Here is a 25,757-nt window from a genome sequence, read left to right as displayed (position 1 = left end):
TGCCAATTGACCAATTGTTTGTTAACTTCTCCTTCTTCTTCTTCTTTTTGCTATTGTCAAATGATGCATGCCAATTCACTAATTCTTTTTTAAATTCTTCTTCTGACTCTCCCACCTGTGGTATCCGAATTGATGAGGAAACCACACCACGATTCACTACTCTTTACTGATGTTTCTGGATTGTTACGACGACCATCGATCCGACCACCGAATGATCAACCAGTCTCTGCTAACTTCTTCTTCCTCTTACTGCTGGCTTTTTTTTTCTGGGCATTACGACGACCCTCAATTTGTGATTTGACTCGACCAACCAGTCTTGCTGATTTCTTTTCTTCTGTGACCTTTTCTTCTTGCTGCTGCCAATTGACGTTCTTTGCTGGGTATTACGACGACCATCAATATCCAAGTTGACTCGACCAACCAGCCTTGTAACACCACGACCAATGTGGTGTTTTCGCCAGGGATATTTTAATTTAAAGGAATACTTTGATGACTTTTTCCTACTGTTTTGACTAGAGTGAAATCACTCTCCATAATATTTTTGACAAATTGTGTCCATGTAAAAGTGATCGAATCTTACTAACCAACGACGCATATGTCATCTAAATATAATTTTTTGTCATAAATCCCAAAAAAAATATTTTCACAAATTCAATTAATTATAAAATAGAAATATACACTACACAATCGCAAACATACCATGACGTTCGAAGAGCTTTAAGAGCGATTTTTTTGTCAGACGGATAAATATTTACTTTCGTTTGTTTGTTTTTTTATTCGTATTCGGTTGATTCGAATATATTTGAATATTATTTCTTAAAATTTATTCATTTTTTCGTCGTTACCTTAAAATCACAAACTTTTGATAACTTGAAATCATTCCACACGATTAATCATTGTTCCTTTTTTTGCCAGAAATTTAAATAATTTCTCTGCGCTACGTTTGGTGAATGGTTTTCTTTTTCAAAGAAAAAAAAAAATCAGATAAATCAAATAGTTAAACATTATGGCATTGATCTTTCAGTTTTCGTATTGTTATTTTTTTCATTGCACAGTTTCACTTTTTCATACTGTAGCAAAGAAATTAAACTCTGCGTCAATGAAATTAATTGTTTCCAACATCTTCAGTAGGATTGTCATTGATTTGAAAAGATTAAAAATTTTGATTCTGTTTGTTTGAATTCGAATCACTAGTTTTCCTCTTGTAATACCGGCCACTATAGTCGATTAGAGTATTAGCATCTAATTGCCATAATCTAACGATGCTTTGTTCGTTTCGGTCAAAAAAACAATTATAATAATAAACAGGCCTGTCATAATTTCTTAATGATGTTATAGAAGGAATGTGACAAGCTGATGACCGATAAATCGCATATGTTGAACACATCACACGTTCAGCTATTAATATAATTAATAATAATATTTAGCTATATGCGTGGTGATACGAGCTGCAGAGAATTATGATTTTTCTCGATTTCTTACATGTTAAACGAGATGTGCGAGAGTGAATTCGAATTATAGATAGCCGTGGTTGGATTTGTATTTGTAGGTAGATAAACAGTGCTACGCGATAAAATCTCGTTTTCTTTGTAAACGGCATTCTTGAGTCGAAGAAATGTTTGATTGATTGCACCTGTGTATGAATATATATCTCGTCAGTGTCGATGCATACATGAAAAAAAGTGACAAAATTTTCAAAGAAACATAACTGCTGAGCATAAGTTAGCACACGCTAGCAATAACTCTATGCCCTTTGCATATGACCATGGGAAGCACGAGTTGTTATGTGATTCCAGCAATATCGATCTAATAACCATTATTATGTATGGGATTGAGTAAATAGTTCATTTAGTCACATACGTATTGAGTACATGAGAAATGTCCATTTTTCGTTCGTTTGATTATCGATTGAATATGATTGTGAATCAGCAACAGAATTTTGAGAGAATAGCTTACATCTTGTAATAACCACAACAGTAATTGTGTAACTCCGAAATACGAATACGAATTTTTGCATCTTTGTATTAACATACAATTGTTGGGGAATCGATATCTGTATCACTGACATCTTGTTGATTCTATGAATATTAACGCAGGAAAGCGGAAGACTGCACAAAAAATTCACATAATTTTACACCTTTAGATGTTTTACGATTAAAGCTTAAAATTGAAAGGAATTGTTGGCTATACAAAACCACTTAAAGATCGTGCGACCACTATATATGGTTGGCATAAGTTTCGTTCCTCATGTACAATATCCAAAACTTTTTTGTGTTTCCACAACAAATAAACCCAACTTATTGATATATGGTACGTCTAACGGTGTGATAGAATGGGTTCGATGTCTCGTTGGCTACAGTAAGAGCTGTCAAATGCAATAGACTAATAAAATAGTTTCTGTCATTTATACCAAACTGACAGCAGAGTAATTGACATTTTTTCCCAACAAAACTAAACAATTGAAAGTTCGACTGGAATACTCAATAGATTTCCCCGAGTCATAATTCAATATGTGGACACGTTGTTTTGGGATATAGTATGTGTCTCTTTTATAAAGAAGCATGTATTGAAATTCAGGGAAGTGTTTGGTACGGAATATAAATTGTAAAAATAAAAATTGAATTTTTGCACACGACAGTCGTTATTTTGAATTATTTGACTGTTCGGGAAGTGGTTCGTAAGCATTGTCAAATACTTTTGGCCAAGTTTTTCTGTCCAGTTTTTCAACTTTTAATTAAGAATATCTATCCTTAAGCAAGTTCGTTTGTAGCATGAAGATAATTCCGTCCAGTTACATATTTTCGTGATTTAATCACAAGATCACAAAACGATGAATTTAATTAATTTTCCACTCCTTGCCGTAGTGATTAATATCGAACACAGTGCGTAAAGCTTTGCTGGCGGCATAAAATCGAACATTTAACAATGACACCGATTTCTGTATATATTGAAAATTTACATGGCAACGTCTAATTTTCTCTCGTTCACACAATTTCCTTGTTCGACAGTGTGAACAAAGTTTTGCTTTTTGTTCTTCCCTTTTTTTACACACAAAACCGATGGAAAATGTTAACATGTCCAATATATATATGGCATGTTCTTTTGTAACATTTTCGTGCATGGTGTTTTTTCAATACAAAATAAAGATATTGCAAACATTGGAAATGATTTGAAAACTGTTTCTTAATGATAAATGAGGATGAATCTTCATATTAAGACAAAAAAATCTAAATTTTTATGCAAAATCTGCCAAGTACAACAATATCAATCGTCGTTCCGAACGTTTCTAAAGTGAGAAAAATTGTATGCAGTCATCGACGGCAAAGGTGTTTTCTTATAGTTTCATAATTAAATTTGAACCATTACTTAATTTAAAAATAAGAAGAAGGGCAAAACTTCATTTTAATCACAGATTAAGTTAAATTTGATTGAAAAATTAATATAAAATAATTAAAAATAGCACCGTTCCGAACGTTTCCTTAGTAAAAAAATCCAAAACATCATACCGATAGGCAAACATTTTTCGATCAAACCGCTACTAAAGTGCATTAAATTGGTATCCAAATAGCGCTTTGCGCGCTATTTTACATTGAAAACAAAAGATTAATGACGCCAAATACCGGTAGCAACCAAATTTCTGTAAAATACCGGTAAATGTATATTTTTAACACTAGTACGACAGTCCCTGTGTGTTAGTACAAATTGTGAATTCTCACTGAGCGTGGAAACTGCCATATATATTTCCCAATGTGCCCAAAAGCGTATACGCATTTACTTTTGGCAACAACAGGCGGCCGTAAAAATCCTCGATAATCATTGATGGAAAAAGCTTTTATTTTCACTGTGAGTGCTTTCTCGGCGGATTATTGGATTTTAAATTAATAAAAAAAAGTGTGCTATAAAGGAGGGGAGTCATTGTATACCTATATTTGCAAATGCGGATCAATTTATTTGCTCAACAGTTTCGAACAAGAGTTATGTGACGGTACCTATACAATAAACATAAATTTTTCAAGTGGGCTTGAAGTTTGGAGGGTTTTTTGCTGGTGCATTATTCGGTTGAAGAAAGAACAAGGAAATGAGAGACACAATAGAAATACTGTTGTAGATGGAAATATTTTTTGGGGGAACAAGATATTTGATTTCTGGCTAATGATGGTTGTTATGAATTTGGCAAAATAACGATTCTCGGTATTGTTTTTTTGTTATAACCAGATTATGTGTATTAAATCAAAATGGGAGGGTGCAAAATCATTTGATTTATGTAGACATAGGCACAACAGATGAGCTGATGTTATATTAAACATAAGCGCCAATTTGTGAATCATACGTTTATGTTGTTTCTTCAGCATGTTTTATGTCAGAGATAAATTCGTAGCAAAGATCTTTTCGTATTATTGAAATAAAATCAATTGACTAGAAGGGATAGGTTAACTCATGAAACAAATAATTCACAGGATATTGCCAGTGTTTATGCAATAAGTAATAATTGCTACAGTCCATGGGCACCGAAGCACAAATTATTATCTTATAATTTGTAATAGAGAGGAGCGGTTCGAAGATTTTCGAAACCCGACCGGAATTTAGCCCAAAATAAACTTTCGAAACCCGATAACCCAAAAGCTGGAAAGATATAACCCGTATTCGGCTCGGTCCGAGTTTTTCTTTATCAAATTAACCGCTCATCTCTAATTTGTAATGTAATTATTTAATTGGCAAATATTGTCAATAATTCAAAACTCGAACAACAATAACGGATAAACTTATTCAATTTATCATACAGAACATCCATAAAAGAAATATCACTCATTCGGAGATGGCATTCGTTTTATATTTTATTTGAACACAAGTTAATACCCTCGTTAATACCACACAAATGATAAGATAGCTCCAATCACATCTAATAAATGAGATACGAATTTTACGAATTACACAGAACAATAGTGCTATCAAGAAATTTCCAAGTTCACTTGAATTGTTGTTGTTGGTTTTTTTTTTAATTACAATAATTGTGTTTAGCTCAGCTTTATACCTATGGAACAGTGTACAACGTTGTATTTAAAAAGCCATTTGTTACCAATGAAATTCCAAGAGATCACAGAACCAGAAAGATTGTTTACGAAAAGATTATGGCAATTTTATAGTGAGAAAATTTTCAAACGAACTCTTAAACAAACACTGATCACAATCAACCATTTTTTTTTGATTAAAATCTAACTTTTATGAGCAACTTTAAATTGCAATTTCAGTACAATTCTGATTAATCATTTGCAAGTAATTTATGATGGATTTTTTCGCATATACTCCACACATTGTTGATATGTACGAATAATTTTGTCAGCTTTGAGTCAGACTTTGAGTGATTAATATCGCACAAATTAAAAAAATAAAGTAATAATTTACTGAAATTCGGAAGTTTTTTGAATTGCGCCTGTCAAAAGGGTTTCTGTTTCAACATTTTTAATCAGTGGTCCTCGACAAGAGCCGACAGTATTCGTTTTGTGATAGAATTTGATGACTGTCTTTAATTTCTAACTTTATACCATGAATAAAGTGTAAGGGTTTATTATTTGATGTTAATCAGGGCTAGAACTGATATCGGTTTAAGGTCAATACAAGAAAAGGGAATCCAAGCGGTATTTTTGAAACCGGTATTCAGATTTTCGCTACTGTTTTTTTAACAGTAAAAAACACACCAGAAAAATGGCTTAAAGACTGCTTATAGTCCAAATAAGACCTAGATAAATAAGACAGGAAATTACTCTATTTGAAGGGATAGGGACCAGTGCCGACGTTTGACTAAAATACGATTATATTATAACAATTAAGGCAACGAGTATTGCCTATGTTCCAAAATTAAGGGTAGAATGAGGCGCACATTTCACAAAGCTAACTACGTTACTAGCGACCTCTGTCATCTGATATCGACAAATACGATAATAAGCGCTGCGATATGCTGGACTTGACTTTATATAGCAAAATCGATGATAAAACAAATGAAGTAAAAGATTTTTAATCAATCTTCTCAAAAATGCTCACAACAAAAGAAATACCAGATTCAATAATTCAATAACATTTTATGTGGAAGTGTATGGTGTATTGTAGCGAATTCTATATTAATTAAGTGAATAGCCATTGTCAATAAATATTAACCTCATGTACCTAAGTAACTCCTTAAAAATATAAAACGAAGTGAAGTAGAAAAATTAACTAACCTCAAGACTTCACCACCATATATTAAAATAGTTACAGACACAAATTGATGACGAAAAAAAATCGTACTTTTATGAATTATGTCATCAATTTTATCAACAAAAAAATCTCGGTACAAGTGAAAAGAAAATATGAAAAGAAAGATTCTCTTTATACGACATATTCCGTTGACATGTTATACATTAAAAGGAATTGACATAAAGATACTTAAAAGGTTCCACTTTTATGTCCTTAATGTGAAAGAGTTATTTTTTATGTTGGTTAAAAGGTACATGAAAAATTGCTTCTGCTCAATAAGATAGCAAAATATTACAATGAATAATATGCCATTTCTGTGTATAAGAGTATAGAGTATGTGTGGATATTATATTTCCGCAATTATGTATGTTCGTGTATGATTAGACTGAACTATAAATTAAAGTACCATCGTGATCGGTTGACAGTAAATCGTCTCTTTTACTTCCTACTGTAACGGACACAGACACATGACCTTGCCACTATCGATGATTACAATTTATTTTCCTGTTAAAAAAATCGAATTATCATCTTCCTTACAAAAGTCATTCACGTGTAAACATCAAATTACGATAATCCACAAAACAAATACCCGATCATTATCGAAATACTTTGCCTATAAAATCTAGCATTATACATGGACGACATATACCTTGTAAACGAAGTGCTATGCTATGTAATGCCTTCACATGTCAGTTGTAGCAAGAATATTATAGATCAACATAGATGTTCCGGTGCCAAGGGAAACTGAATATGCTACCAGTACCGTAAAATAAGATAAAACGAGAAAATCACCAAACCATAAAGTTCTAAAAAAGAAAAATTTCATGACATCTCGTCAATGTTGGTTACAAAAAAAACTAGACAGTAGCGCCGTCAACATAATTTTATGTATCTCAGCAAAATAGAGTCGGAACACTTTCAATGCTATCCACGATTTAAGTAATCTAAATATTCCTAATTGAATTAAAATTGTACTTTTCTATCCTGGTTTTTACACCTATCTGTCGACCAAGGGTTGGGTTTTTCTTCTATGAAACATTGAACAGAAATGGAAAACCTTTTATGCGCGGTAATGTGTAAAATATCCCACAACGCCAGTGATAAAGAAATGTATGAAACACAGACATTTTGGCCGGTAAAATAAATAAACACTTTCTGTGAAGCTATGACCCATAAAAGGCTACACGATGAAAAGAAATGGTATTTGTTTTCAGAACAACAATATTGTATTTCAAATTCAAACCCAAACAGCAGACATGAAATATTAAAGGGATTGATCGTAACGAACCGTGTAAAAAAATATAACAACATCAAAATAGACAATGAGATTAACCGAAATTGTTGTAAAACTCCATTGGCATCTTCCTGCTTTTTCCCACTGAATGATTACATAACATTTCCTTGATTAAATTTCCGACAAAGAATATCTAGGAACGGAAACACCCAATAACACATACGACTGTTGAGCTGACACGAGATGAATTATCTAAAAACAAATAAGAATAACATTCAAACATGAACCCATGAACCATTAATACCATTAAAATCACAGATCCCTTTTGTTTTTCTTTGCTTTTGTTACATAATATAAAAAGAGGAGTAGCGAAACGGAATGGGATAACAATCACTTATGTAACAAAACACCAACACGATTGTCTGATTAAATCTTTTGCGATTCTGGAAATTAATTTGAACAATTTAACCGAAAAATTGGTTCATAAGGAAACAGGAATCAATAATCGAAAACGAAATGATAATAATCATGGTGTTCGATAGCATGAGAATGGTGAATGGAAAGTGTATAAGCGGCAACCATGAATGTATAGGATTGATTATAGCGTATCGAAGGAATCTTCACATAAAAACTCATAAAAGAAAACAAAACTAAACAAAAAAACGAAAATCGGTGGATGCTGATGAAGCAACAAATAATGAAATTCTGCACATAATTTGGCCTATTAAATTATGGAATAGGTTACTGAAAGGTGGTACGGTATCATTATAAATCAATTTAAAAATATCGGTTCATTTTTTCTAAATCGATAACAATGAAAACGGAAATTTTCATAGCTCCGGGCCATGGCTATTTATACACTGACGGATGGCTGTCAAGGATAAATAAATATTATTTCCAGGGAAAAATATTCGATTAAAACATTGGCTTGATGTTCATGGCAGCATGTGGCAGAGCGATCAGTGGATGGATGTTATACAAATATAAAGAGTTTTAATTGAAAGGATATTTAAACAAAAGTGCAAAATTGAACTGAACACTCTGCCACAAAATCCCTCACAATAGCAGTCTAGCTCTACAGTGATTGTATCACTTTGTATGCCCGCTAAGCTCTGATACTAACGTGAAAAAATACAGGAAGGTAGACCACAATCTTTCTTAAAAGGGCCTTCTTCGTTAAAAGAATTTATGGCACTTTAAGTTTTGTAATTCAATTTATTGTATTAAATCTACTCGTCTGCACTTCTGAACTTCAATTAAATTTCAGGAAGATTTACAGAGCAAAAATTAAGCAAAAAGAATGTTCGTTCTACCCGGGAAGCAATTAGCAATCAGAAACGAAACAACAAAAGTTAATATAGAACAATATCCTTAATAATATCATATGAATGGAATAAACTTTCACAAAGAATTCACTTTGCGAATTTTGCGGTTACATTTTGTGCTGGAATTGAATTAACCATCTTGGTGCATACACTCCCTGAATTTAATTTTATCGAGTTTTGATACACATTTACCCGCAGTGTAGCTGCGTAAATAAATTCTATGCAGCTACCTGTAGTAATATTAATTAAATTTTGGGTTGAAACAAACAGTGAAAATTGTTTAGCAAACAGCAACGCTAATATTATTCAGGCATTTTGATATAACAATAGTTACAACAGCTCAGAATGCATAGTCAATGAATATTAGTCATTGAGTTGGTTGAGATTCTTTTACTACTCCAATTACAGTCGGCACCTTTGAAATAAATGACGTATTTTGTTTCAGCTGTTTTTCGTCCTATTGGCTCATGCAAACAAAGTCTCACTTTCTTTTACGGGTGAAATAGTAACACGCATGCGCGTGGTAGTGCAGAAAAACCGTTTAAACATGTAAAACGCTTTTGTTTGTATGACAGCTCAAAAACAGCTAAAACGAAATGCGTCACTTATTGCCAGGTCGCCGGATGTATCAAAAATTTGTGTAGAATTCAATAAATTATACAGAAGATGAATACTTTCGAGTAAATATACATTTCAAATGTTGAAAACAGGTCTGTTTTGAAGAAAGTACTTTTCCAATTTTCTGTCGAAGTTTTCTAATCTTTCTTAAGTCCTCAAATAAATGTAACGAAACCCCAAGAAAAGTTGTGAAAACTTCAAGAAAATCGAGAGATTATTTCCTTGAAGATATCAAAGCAGTCAGTGTATTTATAAACATTTTTGTATACTGTTGTAACGTGTGATTGGTAATGTGGTTGCTGATGTGCCAATGTTAGTTACTAAACGCAGCAAAGCAAGTGTTATAGTTCAAAACTGAAAGAAATTCCATAAAGTTTTACATTTTACCTTTAAGAGGTATAATATTCATCCGCCACAACTTCCAAAATTATTTAATTTCACATTTATACTGCAGAAACTTCAAATTATAAGTCGACGCTACAGTGCACATTGTAATTCAGCAATTTCCTCAACAAATCCAACTCTTATAACAGCGAACTCAAACTATTCTATTACATCGTAATGACTAAATACCAAGTTTTAAATACTACATGAAACCAATTTTGAAATTTTCATTCAACGTAACTTTAGATTCAAAAACTTCAATCATTTATCATGCAAGTTTATGTTCACCACAATGACACTACACTATTAATAACAAACATGGAAAAGTTTTTGAAATTATAATTTGATATTGAAATAAGGGGATCTTTTCAACCCAATACAACTTCGAAAATGTGTAGAAGAAACTAAGTAATTGCTTTAACGGGTATTGAATAATATATATATATATAAATTGATTCGATTTCGTCTAAATTCTGTTAAACAAATTGGAAATTTTCTAGACCCATGTTCGTAGTGGCAACAGTATTCTAACATCAAATGAATGTTCTCTCTTCAGATAATATTGTCTATTCACAAATCAAACGCCAACTATTACGATTGACTGATGATTATAGGAATTAAGTTAAAGCTGAGTCGCACTAGTAGCTAAACACTTCTCCAATACCAATACCGGTATACAGTAGAATCAATTGATTCAATAAGACCCCACATCACTGGCATATTTATTTGTAAAATCAAGCTGCTTGCCACTAAGAACACACAAACAAATAAAATTTTATCTACTGTGATTCATTCGGATTTATCGAGAAAAACGAGTGTGCATAGAGTAAAATACAAAATGTACACCTCGATTCTGTTTAGACGACGATACGGTGAGAAAAAATTAAATGATTTAATTCAATACGGCTAGAAACCAATTCCGATCCGGTAATAATAAAAAACCGTTTAAAATAGAGGAACACAAAATCGAAGTATTTCTATGCAGTCGGTTAAAGTGTTCTATGGCTGGAATTTCGAACAAATTGAACTCGGTAAACTTGGTGCACACAATATAATAACAGAGACAATAAGGGGAAAAAATTCGCTGACTTTATTTGCATAATACCCGACTGAAACGGTTTTGTATATCAACTTATCTGTTATAGAAAAAGCAACACTGCTACAAAACATAGATATATGACAAAATGACGATTTATTATAGATTTTTAATATCTGCATTTGTTGTGAGCAGCATAACTTCCGGTTAAAAGGGGGATACAATACATAGCGATGACTGCAGGCAATTCCGCTTTCTCGATATTTATTTGGCACTCTATTCCCAGTGAATTTTTTAAATAATGAAAAAGTTAACCACTCAACAAATAAACAAGATCCAAATGAATGATATCATTGGTTGATCCCTGGAGTGCACATACAAAGCTCCCTCTATCAATATACAATAATGGCAATATGTAGCTGACACATATCTCCGCAGACACGAGAACAATGTTTAATATATGCAATGGTTGCGGGCCCGAATACATTTGGAATCAAAATTGAATTAATCAGAGAGGATTTGGTCGTCATTTTTTTTCCCTCGTTCGTTCGTTAAAATATAAATGGGAAACTCACAAAATTAATGGCGGTATTAGATTTTGAGTTATATTTTCGTCCATCGATTCCAATTCATGTTCGTTAGTTGTTCTAAATGGAATGGGAATAATGATGGCAAAAAATAATATTTGAATTAATTGACAGACATACAATTTGGCGCCCCCCCTAATCGACGGTTTATTGCTGGAAACCGAAATTAATGAGGAAGGGAGGTATTTTTGTTGATATTGTTATTGACAACTCTACTGCAATATGCTGCTGGTCAGTTGATTTTTTTGTCCCTGAAGAGGAAAGACTACTCGAGCTACTTCTAAAATGATGGAATTTATACAAATGACTGAAATGAAAGCATAAACATTTAATGAAATCATCACACTAACAAAACAATTATTGTCTGCAGTTCTCAATTTTATTATTTAATGAAATTAAAAACTGTTCCTCGACTAAACCCAGCAAATGTACTCGTTATTATTCGGTGATGATTCAAACGAATCACAATGAATTATCATCATTCACAGCAAATTCGTATAATTTTCCCAATTTTCCGCAAAATTCGTAATAAATTAAATTTCCTCCGCTCTATCATTTTCAAATTTTATTATTTACTCTCCCATCTTTGCATAAAATTGTGCGAGTTATTCCATTTTCTTCATTTATCAAATCATAACTTCTTTAAACTGAATATAAGCTACACCTTAATTAGATATTGTTCCATTAGATTTCGTATTCGTTGTAAATACAAGAAGTCATCATGAAGCGACAATTTTTCTTCACTTTTTTTCATGTTTCATGTTCAGATCAAGTTTGTCGGGGAGGGTGGCATGTCTTGTTATACGAAACTTGAACAGTCGCTTATATAACACTTTTCCATCGTGAAAATGTAAAAAATTTCCGTCTCGAAAATACAATTTTTTCAATCGACAGTAAAAAAAAATGTAATTCGTACAGAAATAGATCCTGAGTAAGAAGTGTCATGAATTTCAAAAAAAAGAGACCTAACCTCTTTTGCCTACACCGTGATCTTTCTGCATATAAAAACCATGTCTGATATACACAAGCAGTACACTCCATGAAAATGATTCGATGGTATGTTGTACAACGAGAATCGGAGAAAAATGTTTCTTCTGCTTGCCATCCTTGAGAAGAAGGTAGAATGAAATTATATTGTACGAAGGAAAAGTAGAAAATGAAATAATGGCATGGTTGATATATGTACGAATGCAATTTTACAGTTGTATTTCGTTTGGAAAATAAATCACCTCTTCTTCATACCTGCATCGGGTTTTGCTATATACCGTTCGTTGTGTATAATATTCTGTTTGCATCTGGTAGTGCCAAGCCAAGCTTAACATGCTATGGATGACGACTAACAGTGGTCTGTTCAAATTGTAGAAATAAGAGAATATATTACATCAACAGAAACAGCATCTGAAGGTGAAGAATAGATTTCGAAAATACATGCTGCATACACTTACACATCCACTGTGTTATGTTCAAAAGTTTTACGAGTAATATTTTTATCTCCGAGTTGAATATTATAAATTTTTCAGACTTAAATTGAAACGCTATCACAATGAATTTAAAACATCCTGTTCTATACTCAAAAATTGTAGCGCTTACCACTTATAAGTAGATATAAACTTTGTTGTAAGTTGTTCCGTTTCTACAGCTAAAAACTTTCGTAGCAAAAATTGAAAATGAGGCATTAGTGTTGTAGATTTTTCTGCTGTTGACATAAATGGAAAGTGACATCGTGTGCATCTATCGTTTAGTTCAGTTAAGTTTTCTTTCAAGTTTTATTTCACATCAAATCCAGCTACCCGAAAAAGAAAAAAAAAACGAAAAATGTACTCTGAAAGCTACTAACCATCCCATTCCACGAGCTACTATAATAGCTCAGTCTATTCATAAATCTTTATTATTTATTCCCGCATGAACCTGTTCATAAATCAAAAAAATTTGTCCGGAAGCTTTTCTTCTCCAACCATTCACAAATACAATAACCATCTACTACCTTCTGAGTCCACTTCATACCTATGTACAACGAAAAACGTGAAAGTAAATCGTGCCACAAACACGAGAGGGTATTTAGCAAAAATCGTTATAAATACATAAAACTTTCCAGAATTGTTTCAAAGTTTTTGATAATATTATTGGAAAATATTCTGAATATTTTAGAAATCAAATGTATATATGCCATAACGACGGAAGATTTATGTGAATTGCCTATGAAAGTGTACATATGGTAGTTGGCAATTTAATGGAAATTTATGTCGGGAAATTGGATTTAAGAGCTTTGTTATAGACATTCAGCTTAATATTTGTAATGATATAATGTTTATTGTCGGCGGTAATTGTTTAAAAATTGTTTATTTTGCTCAGTATGCTAATTTGTATTTAGTCTCGGTATTAGCGTTTGTTCAATATTGGAAATTATATAGCACCGAAAGAAAACAACAAACTTATTATATTTTATGGCGTGTCACTTACGCTCAAAAATATTTCAAATGCCACTGACTGAATTTTTCTGATTTGTAAAACAATTTCTGCCTTAAACACCGCGTGCACGCATATCTGTTCGTGACTATTTACATTTGTGGCAAAATGGTTTAATATTTATTTGAATGAATGAAATTATTTTCACCTAGGAAATGGCGGCGCGTGCAGGTGAGGAGAAGGCCTAGATGAATTTGCAATGGACAACCAACTATACGTTTATTGTGACGATTGAAATTGACCAAATTGATGGTTCAATAAACACTGAGCGTAGAGCGTGTCAATAACATCTCGTAGACAATAGACATCATTTGTCATCTTACAAAGTGGACTTAGCTTCACCTAATCCAAACTTTCCCTTTGTATGCTGGTGTCTTTCGCGTTGGTCTGTAAAGCTACATTAACTTTAACTTTAACTCCTGCTGCTAAATTAACGGACACAACATTGCGAAATCCTCGTACAATGAAGATTTATAAAAAAAAAAAAAATGTCAAACAACAGATCAAATGAAAAGCACAGAATAGCAATGTTCTATGTTATATACAGGTCAATCAGAATAATCCAACTCACGATTTCCCCATAGATTAGATGGAAGATTGGTATGCATTTCTTTTCATAAAAAGTATAATTTTGATGTTACAATAGTTTCTATTAAACTTGTAACATCACTAGAAAATCGATCTCGCCCATAAGAATCGTTCGTCTATACTATATTATACTGCTAAACGAAAAACCAAATAAAAAATAACGTTCTAACATTCTAACGCACAACACGTATGAATTTCGTTCGTATTCAAACGATACAACAACATAACTCTATAACCCAACACACAAAAGATGGTTAAAAGACCATGCCATCATCAACAATTTTTAATGACAGGTAATTTAAATAAATTGAACGGTATCGTGACTGGTGTGATTGGTTTGCGGTATTAAAACAACCACGGTGAGCTTGAAAATTTCTATACTTGTTGTGTCATCCACATGAAATTGTTCATGAAGTTAGATGAGTGAGATGGTCAGACTCTTGGCTAACTCAGCAAAACCAATTTAGAGCAAAAAAAAATTGAAACGATAGGTTGCAGAAGTGCAAAGAGTACACCAAAAACCCAAAATAAAGATCTATCTCAAAATTTTGCCGTACACTCGATTTTAATATTATGTGATTCTTAATCACGGAGATGCTACTAACATCAATAAAAAAATGTCAATTTTTTTTTAAATTTTTAAGTCTAGTATTACTTAAAATGACGAAATTTTCATACATAAATTTGGAAAAGTCTGGCAGACTGTAAATTTATTTTTAACAAGAATTATTTGTAAACAAACTGTATAAACTTGATTTGATTAAACGAACAATTAAATAAAAAAAAAATCAATAAAAAAAATTTCATGTGCATGACATATCAGGTATGAACATTTTCAAGCTCACCGTGCAACTTCTCCATGTTTCGTTTTGTTTGTATATATTGACGCATGAATAGAAGAAAACTGAGATGAATAATCTTTGAGTAAAAATATTATAAATTTTGTACAGTTATACAGTTTTGGTGGCATGGTCAATGGTCATATCTCGAGCGTTAGGGCTACATTATATGAGTATAGCATTCGTTTAGTTGGTATTATAATGTTGTTTACATTCGATTGTTGTTGTTTATTGCTCATTTGGAATCGGAGTTTTTGAAAGAAACATTTTTTTTGAACGAATGGTGTATTATTTGCAGCCGTCGCCGGTCGGCGAAACGAATTGGGAGTTCTGGTTTTTTTATGAAAATTATAATTTTTCGGTTTTGAAGATATAACTCATAAATATACAAATAATGGCGGAAATAATTTGATTCAATTAGGAAATGTGGTTGTAATTTCATGTTATTTTGTGATTTCGTTAGAAACAAAACAAAAAATTATAGAAATTACGTTATAGACCTTTTGGATAATTTAGGTGAAAGAAAACTACGTTGACCAGAACGTTAACATCATTTCTGTCTAATTACACTGGAGTAATGAATGGATTGGTGAATTTTTTATGAGGAACTTCCATTCCATAGCTGGTTTTTGGAGAAATCAAATTTTTCGAAATATGTCCGAAAGGCTGTTAAAGTAACGGAGCGTAAACAAATCAGCTGAACTATATAACAAATGACCAGTTTTGGTATTACAAGACGCAAATTTTCGTGTTTATAAACACTACCGCTCATTAAAATTTTACCGAACATTATCTGCCCTGCATCATTACTGTTACTTATTGTACGATTAAGATGATTAGATAGCATAACATCATCAACATAACAACATACTTTCATGGTATAAAAGAGATATGATATAAGTCATCTCTATGGAGAAGGGATCATTAAAAAAATGTTTATTCCAGTTCCAGTTTTGATCAAAAATGTAATAACTCGACATGTATTGGTAATAAAAGGGTAGACTATTCCTCATACCCTGAAGCAACTCAATATACCAAATTATAAGAGCACGATATATACATGGTAACACAAGAATAATATCGTATTTCAATTTCACTTGTAGACATAGATACGATCCCAAGGACTAAAAAAAAAGTCTCAGTTTATCGTTAGAAAGTAATACAAATAAAAGTTCTCGACAAAAAAAAATATTCGAATATTACATTTTAAATAATCAATAAGCGTTACTACTACGCCATACTCAGAATAAGAAACAAATGGTAGAAGATGAAGTGAAAAAAAAACACGCTTCATTGACTCGTAAAAAATTTATTAAAACCCACTCACTCTTGTGAATAAAACTCTTGAAATAAAATATACATTTATCGACTCATACCGATAACCAGTCAGAACGAACACCAAAACCAATCGATGGAGAGAAAAACGAATGTATATAAGAAAATGAAATACGAAGAAGAAAAACACCCTAAATTCGATGCAATTTTATATTCAACACGGTGCCTCTTTACTTATGGCCATCATCGTCTTAAACATCAATCCATAAACACCCGTGGATGAGGAAAAAAATGTGATCTGTAAGTTCAGTGTTTACGCCTCATCTCTTTATTTTTCGTCGTATTTTATAGCTGCACAGAGTGAACAGATATAACTATACCGAACGATAAATAAAAGAAATCCCACTTTAAGTCTACGTACCATTCTTATGCAAGTAAGAAATGTGCTGATTAATGTCGGTGGTACACACGGTATTACTATATATAAAGTTTCTGAGTACTACCAAAATCGATTATTTTAGTAATTTATAGCATGACGGAGAAAATTTCAATTCCGTGCTAAGAATTCCTTTTTGGTATAATTTTGTGGTGGCTTTGATTTTATCACAGATTTCTTTCTTATTTCATTTGATCTTTAAATTCCCACGAAAATATGCAGAGACACTAGTTTTTAATAGACGAGTTCGTGGGTGGTATCAACTTTTATGTATTACAATTTTGTATTGATAGACAGTTCGGCCACAGACAAGAAACGAGAAATTGTAACATCTTATGTAATATTCAATTAGGAATATTTTCATAAAAAACATAAAGCAGTTTGACTATCTATTAGGAATTCAATTAAAAGAGAATTTGCATCATCGACTGTCCATTCAAAAACAAATAATGCGATTCAAATAATTCAATCCAAATTCGTAAGATATTTTCCTTAGTTTCGTGCACACCTGCAATGATGTACCGAACGTCGAAACATGGAATTCACTATACACAATTGTATAGCTACAATACAGCCAAATACAGCAAAATGAGAAACAAAATAATCACTTTTCGTATACCTTCTCTCCTGTGCTACTGAATTAACACATTCAGATGTCATTGAATATACAAAACCGATTCCGTAATCCAGTTATACATGTGTGACTGGTCAGTGAACAATTTTGGTGTAGTATGTATGTTTACGTTTTATGAATTAATTTGAAACCATTATCTCGATTGGTATAACTGCAACGCCTTTAAATGCAACATTTCATTTCAAAGGATTACGAGTGGGATATAAGATATGACTATTTTGTCTCTTAATTCTATACAGGTCGCATGTTTGATGGTTTTTAAATCATTATTGTTGAATCCTAACTGGTTGTTCCATGAATACTGTGCACACACAAAGCCGTAAACAGTTACTCTAGACATAACTACGACGGTACAAAACAATTTTAATCTTGTTATTCAATCTTGTCATGAGTTCGGACTGTTCTGAAAATAGCAAAACACACCGTTCCAAAGAATGGGACTCGTAAATATACAGTTTACTGATTTTCTATGCTGAGATAATATATAAGTAGTCAGAAGAGGTGTACACTACACAGTGAGATAAATATTTAACGAGGATGTTCGGCATTTGTTCCGTGTACTTTAAGCTAATTTTGATTAATGCAATTGCAGCAAATATTTAAACTTGCAGAAACAAAACAAAACAAAGTCGTAAAGCACACGACAGTAACTTTATTTACTTGAATGTCGTGAAAAATTAACGAGAAAGAAAGTTAGGTGATAATAACGAAGTAATAAAACTACGTGAAACAACCAACGGATATGGGTAATAATATAGCGGTATGCTGCAGTGATATCTGTCACGAAACGAATGTCATGGAAAATAACTGCCATCGTTCAAACAATAACACTATAAAAATTGTTTAGGCATATGATTTCCAGTTAGTTATCTCGTATGTTCGTAATCAGCTAAAATTGTTTGAAGACCAGTAATTTGGAGGAATACTTAAGATCCTCTTAATGTCTGCAGTCTGCATACATGCATATTAAATACTCGAACCACGAACTATTGCATGTACTGTACATATATGCATGCTGTTTGTGGATGCACTACACATTTTGTATGGTATGTTCGAGAATGGAGAATTTCTCTCAGAAAATAATCAAAATTGCGATTGTTAAGCGAGAAGTTGTTAGATGGTAACATACTCCAAAATTCAATAGACGTTGAAAGCGTTTTATGGGCGAAATAGTGAATGCTAAATGTATGTGTTTTTATAAAGTAATGGACTTTAGAGTGCATTCGGTACGGATGGCATACTTAAATATTTTAAAATCAAATACGTTTAGAATATTATCAACGAATGGAAGGTAAAGCGAAAAACTGTGTTATTCGGAAAGCTAACGGATATATGGACTTTTTCATGTCTTCTTTGTCTGTGCTAAATTTTGCATACCAAATAGAACTTTGCTCTTGAATGCTTTCGAACTTTTAAATACACTTTGTGCAATGTAATACCAACATGTTTGGTATAGTTTGGTGATACTAAGTGCTGATGTATATTATTTTGAGAAATATTTTTCGAAACCGTCAGTTTATACGAAGAACATAACATTGAAAGAGTTGTTATAGTGCGCTTTATACACTACACACATGCTTTGAGCTAAATTAATTTGCGGTGAAAATCAAATTTATCACTCGATAAATTTATGTGAACGTTTTGAAATTCAGAACTCCAGTCTATGCGTATGTGACATTGTTATGAGACCTTCCAAGAAATCCATAAACTTTATCAGAATTTTGTAAAATTCTTAATTTAGAGTTGAAAAGATTTACATGGCTATCATAACCTGGCTACGGCTCAGTTTCATTTGGTTATTATATTTCATGTGACCTTGTTTTACTGCTTTTGACACAGCCATATTTCTACACTAATGGAACAACATTGTAAAACTGAGCTCTATTTCGAAATTGGTTCTTTAAATAAATCCATTTCATGTCAAAAAATATTACAAGTAAGTGCTTCGACTGAAAATATGCACATTTTATTAACGTCTTTTATTTACACAATAATGTTATAGCTTTTTCATTTTACTGTATTGCAACTCCATTATGTTATTTAACAAAACTACGGTCGTTTAGTCATGACTAATTTCAAAACTAATACATTTCTACACATGTTCAAAATCTTTCTCGATTTAGTTTTATTATGTCACACCAGAATTAATAACATTGATAACAAGTACGGTCGTAATTTAATAAGCAAACTTAAATAAGACGAGGACTTGTATTGTAGTTTTGCCGAACAGTGGGACCGTGTGACCATATTTAAAAAAAAAAGTCTTTCATCTAACCTTTTTAGTAACGGCTAACTATATTTTATCGGCAACGACGATGAAATTAAATGAACACATATAACTGGTGTCCTCTTATATCGCAAAGTTTATGCTAAATCAAACGAAGTAAAACAATTTTCACCAACCAATGAACCAATGGGCGATAGTTTAGAAGAAGGAACAGGTTTAATGATTGCGGTGCAAAATAAAAATAAAAATGTCCACAGTGCAAATGGAGAAACCTTAAAATAACTATGCAGACAGCTGTATGAATCTATGTCTGTTATAACTTCGGAAATTTTTTTACAAGATTTCCTTAGCAGCTATTTTTTTAGATAGTACTAATCAGGACAAAAATGTTTAGTAGACGCTATTTACATCCGGGTGCAAATATTCTTTAATACGCTATTTGTACCCGCGGGTACAATTATTGTCTAATATGCTATTTCCACCCGGTGGAACTTACAGTTATAATTTCTGATGTGAAAGTCATGCTCTAGCTAGATAAATAGAACATTTCATCTAGTAAGGGTTGCCCCACTCTAAAACTGTACCACGTTTCGCAAACAGAGACGAATAATCACTTTATATTATCAGTCATAAATCCATTTGCACTCCTAATACACCACCAAATTCGCAGGCCTCGATTTGCCTCAGGTGCTAACCTGAAATTGTTAGGCTAACCTGTAGAAGGAAAGATCAATTTGCTTCTAATGCGACACCAAATTGTTAGGCCGTTTTGAAAAAGGAAAAATCAATTTGCTCCTAATTGGACACTGAATCTTCAGGCCTATTTCTATAGAAGGAAAGGTCAATTTGACTGCAGAAAGACACCAAATTGCTAGGTTGATATGTAAAAGCAAAAATCAATTTGCTCTAAACTAAACACTAAATGCAGTACCCCCACACGTAGCACGGGCTCGAGATACATTTTTATATTTTTACTTTTTACGAAAGACTAGCTTCCTAAATTAAAGATAAATTCAAGCTTTCGAACTAGCCTTGCATTCGCACGAATCGTCCATGTTCTGTTCATGGCTAAATACCTAAATACATCAAACAATTACCTCTAGTTTAATGTTAACAATAAACAATAATTTTATAACACAAAATATCTCGAAAAATTGCACTTCTTTTCTTAGTGATGAACACAAACAAGTGTAAGATAAGTAGTTCAATTATTCGTGATATATTTCTTTTTTGCTAACGTAAGCTACAAAACTAGAATTGTTATTCTAAACAATAACGCTGAAACTACATTACGCATACCGTTCGTTGTATTCTCAATTTGTGTAACTATACCACACGAATTCTCTATTTTGAAAAAATATTTTAAAAAAATCGAATGCAAGCGAAGCAAAATATTGAAAAGAGTAACATTTATCAGAAAAGTTAATCAGCCACAATACTTTCACTGAATTGATCATATTTTTTTGCATTATTCATTTGACATCATGTGAATAAATCAAAACCGGGATTAAAATTTCTAATGAAAGATACTTGAAAGTAAATAGCTCCAATACTTCGTACGGGTCTAAATCAAATTTACATTCACCGGCCAAGTCAATTAGTATCAAAAAAATGTTTACCTGACGACAACAAACCGAAGAAGGTCATTTTTAAAATCCAACAAGAAAAAGAAACATCATCACCAACACTGATAGTATAGTGCAAAAGTTTTACGTAGAATATGTGCCTCTTACAACAAAGGCAAGGCACATTATATTATGCACATATATTATTTCGATTATCAAGGAAACTCATTTGATTGTCCACATAACCAGTCATATCACGAAAATGAATAATTCATTATTCATACACCTGAATATATCAGATTGAATGTAAGATAGACGAACACGCATTATAGTTTGAAATGTCGGTGCACCACTGAATATGATTATGACTTAGCCAAGGTATATAAAAATGAACTGCAGTGATTTTAATCGTTTATTAAAATATTCCATAATTCGGACAACGTAACACGTTCCGATAATAAGACGCGGTTGAATTTGCATATTTTTACATTGAAAATGTGTCCTAACATGTACATTGTACAAAATCAAAAAATAAAATCAAAGACAAACAGCCCAAAAAAACAAAATCTATAAAAAAAATACGAGGGAAGTAATAAATATTATTATTATGTACGAATTTTTATCGTCAGCTGCCACGCCATCATTTCCACTCTTCACTATAATTTTTTCTTCTTCATTTCATGAACTGGCATGCTTTTGTGTGTTTCGTTTTATTCCCAAAGCAAATATTTCGAAGAAATATCGAAAGTGATTATCAAACAAACAAGTGACTGCGATGATAAAATATCAACATAAAAAAGTCAGAACCCGATAAGATAAGCTTTAATTAAAAGCACCATTAGCTCTGCCTTTAATCAGATTACATGCGAACGAATTTATATAGTCTGTCGTAGACGCTTAAATTGGTATTTCTTGTAACGATTTTTTATCTCACCTTTTTGGATTTTAATTCGATTCGTAAAGTGTTGGAAAACAGGTCGGTAATTATTATCAAACGGTTTTAGCTGTTTTAGCTCCGCAAATCAATTTTCTAATGTTTCCTCATGTTTATGGCAAAATTTACATTGCATCGATAAAGAGATAATAAAATTGAGCTGAAAGAGTAATTAAAACATCCCGGGCTCGAAATTAACTGAATGTGTTTATACATCTTCTTTAATTACTCCAGTTTTCAGACTTTTTCTTAATGATGAAAGGGTACATAGCACGAGAGAATTGTAACAATAAAACGTAGAATCTGTTTGTTGCATAGTAAGGGGTGGAATAAATATTTGAATATTTGACCGGGAACAGTACATTTTTAGCCAAAATTCATTTTTGTTACTCAATTCTTTGTAAACCTGACGATATTCACTTTACTCCGCGCAGTGCATTGACTCCAAAGACATATTGCTTTATTCATCTTTAAATATATTTGGACAAAAGACTTCTGAAATACAGCTGCTTCACGATAAAATTTGTTGTCGAAAAACCATCAAAAATGATCAAATGACAATGCAATCATATTGTGTCGACAATCAAATCGTTAAAATCGTTGCCAACAAACTGTAAGATGGTCCGCTCTAAAATATTACAATAACTGTAAAACTAACCATTTAAGTAAACTTCCTTTGCCCTGCGGTTTCACCTTAAGCAACGAAAAAGAATCGAAACGTTAATCTCGATAACGATTGGTTACATAAATTATACTGCTATTGGATTCCATAATACATGTGCATGTGCAACAATGCAATTCATCTTTCACGGCACGTAAACATTAAAAAAAAAACTCAAACTCAACGTGCATATACACGAACATTGATCCCACGACAACGGATCAGCGTTTTTCGTTGAACGAGCACTCAGACAAATTGATTTCAATATTTCATCATTAACCTACCTTGCGGTGGAAATCTCCGCGTAATAAGTTACAGATTCCCAACGACAAATTTGAATAATTACACAACCAACAGGACCGAAATAAATAATAAAGAAAAAAAAGAGAAACCGTTGTCATTAAACGTTCGTAGAAAACGAATATTTCGCGTTAAAATCATCACTGGCTTATCTCTTAGAGATGAGCAACGAAATGATTGACCATTATATACCCATACGAATCAATAAAAAAACGTATTAAGTGAAAACTGGTTTTTAATAAAAAGAAAAATCTAGTTTTTTGTATCGTAATATGTGTACTTGACTTACACAAAAAATAAAATGATTATTGATCGTATAGAGGTTCAGCTGAATGTGGTTGATAAATCGCAGCATGGAACATGGGTCAAATTCAAAAACCCAAAACCAAATTCAAACTCAAATATCGGGTAGATGGGTAAATTGGAATTATACATCCATCCACTTAACACATAGCATAGCGTCGACCATTTGGAATTAGAAAAGGTCATCTATTTTAAACCGAATACAAAACCATGTAGATGGGCTGATATTCGAGCTCATCATACTGGTGGCTCTATGGTTACAATACCATTGTCTTTATATCGTCGGTGTGTGTATATATATATGCAGAGAGAGTATACCATTTTAATGGAATAATAAAATAAGTCATGTTGGGAACCAGAAAGAGAATATTTATAGTATTTCCGAAAAAGAAGAAGCAAATAAAAGAATGTTCTTTGTTATTGAAAATAGACATAAGTGGAATAGAAATTAGTTATTTATAAATACCCAGAAAATGTACGTACATCAGGAGATAACTTGAATTTTGAGAAGGATAAATTGAGGATGTAAATAACAAGGTAAATTATGAATTAGTTAGGTTTTCTCTTTGTACGAACAGAACAAAAAAATTGTTGAATCTGCTTCTCTCTTTTCAGTTTTCTGCTAATGGAAGGGATTAGAGTGAGTTATGAATTTTTGATGAACAGTATTGCGTACCGCACAGAGAATGGATTTTAATTCATTTTTTTTTGTATGTGATGGATAATGGTTTCGTCGTGTTGCGGAGATCTAAGGCTTAGAGGAGTAGAAACGACTTGTTGAAATGTCAGTTTTCCCGGTTTGATTAACAGACGGATTTTGCAGGTACTTACGAAACATTTGGACGAATGAAACATATTTGACTAGACTACTAAAACTATTAATTAGATTCGCTGGTGGAAAAAGTCCGGGATCACGGGAGTGACATTCCCAACTGTTGTCGACTCAAAATTTTTACTTACAAAACGGGAAGTTTTACACTTTTTTTGCTTCCGGGAAGAAAACATTTTTTCCACCAGCGATTACTGAGTGACCAAGGCCACTAAAACTATCAAGTAAAAATCACATTCGATTTCTACATCTCATGTCCAATAGCCCTACTCACGTTAAAAAAAATCTGTTTCAGAACTTCCACAGGAATGTCGATTTCGTTATTGATTCTAAACAAATACTCTAGAACATCAGAAAATTGCTTGTGAGTCACGCCACGCAATCAAAATTTATATGAAAATGCATGGTAACACATAGCAACGCATAGAAACGCATAGAAACGCATAGAAACGCATAGCAACGCATAGCAACGCATAGCACTATGCACTATGCTTGTGAGTCGCACCACGCAATCAAAGTTTATATGAAAATGCATGGTAACACATAGCAACGCATAGAAACGCATTACATTTTCCATTGCATTGCGCGACTCAGAATAGAATCAATTTTTTTTGTCACTTATCAGACTTCTAGAGTATATTGTTTAGTGTTAGATAGAAAAACGAAATCAACATTTTTCCGGAAGTTCTGAAGCGGAATTTTTTTTAGTGTTGCTAATGTCCAAGCCTATGACTACTTCTCTTAAACTCATCCGGTGCGCCTTTTTGTGTTAGTAAGGAGTAGCAATGAACTGATTTAAAATCTGAGTTAACTTCTAGAAACCCAACAATCACTCAACAACGCCGATAACAATATTTGTCTTTAAAGTCGTTGACAACTTCTTCAATTTTTTTTTGAACGTTAAAGAAAGCGTAAATTTGAAATGTATATTCTGAACATGTGAGTTTCTCTATCGCTAGTCCTATCTTTATTTTCATATATTTTTTTCTAAATGTTTCCGGTGAATATTTGCAGACCCCCCATGTATTAAAGTTAAAACAAGACCGTTTACAGCAGTCTGTTTACGTCTACACATGCATAAAATCTACCCTCTTGCAGACAAACAAAAAAATCGAATACCAAATTTAAATCAGAAAATATAACTGAAAATATATAAATCACTCACCTTTATGAAAATCCATTTTCGTTTATTTACCGTTGATCGATTTGTATTCCGGAAATTAACATGTGAACCGCGTAACACAAATGCTTGTTGTATTTCTCTGATTCTGATATAATAACATCA

At 32.5% G+C, this 25,757-nt stretch overlaps 1 protein-coding gene across 2 annotated transcripts in view; it reads right to left on the bottom strand.

The window, feature by feature from the left end:
• Nucleotides 1-25,757, bottom strand: part of LOC119071121 (putative polypeptide N-acetylgalactosaminyltransferase 9) — a 128,337-nt gene extending 102,580 nt beyond the window's left edge. For both annotated transcript variants that reach the window (XM_037175769.1, XM_037175771.1), the window contains exon 1: nt 25,638-25,757. The gene's annotated coding sequence lies outside the window, so the exon portion shown is untranslated. The remainder of the gene's footprint in view (nt 1-25,637) is intronic.

The sequence above is a fragment of the Bradysia coprophila genome (assembly GCF_014529535.1).
Source record: "Bradysia coprophila strain Holo2 chromosome IV unlocalized genomic scaffold, BU_Bcop_v1 contig_144, whole genome shotgun sequence".
NCBI lineage: Eukaryota > Metazoa > Arthropoda > Insecta > Diptera > Sciaridae > Bradysia > Bradysia coprophila.
This window is presented reverse-complemented; position numbering and strand designations above follow the sequence as displayed.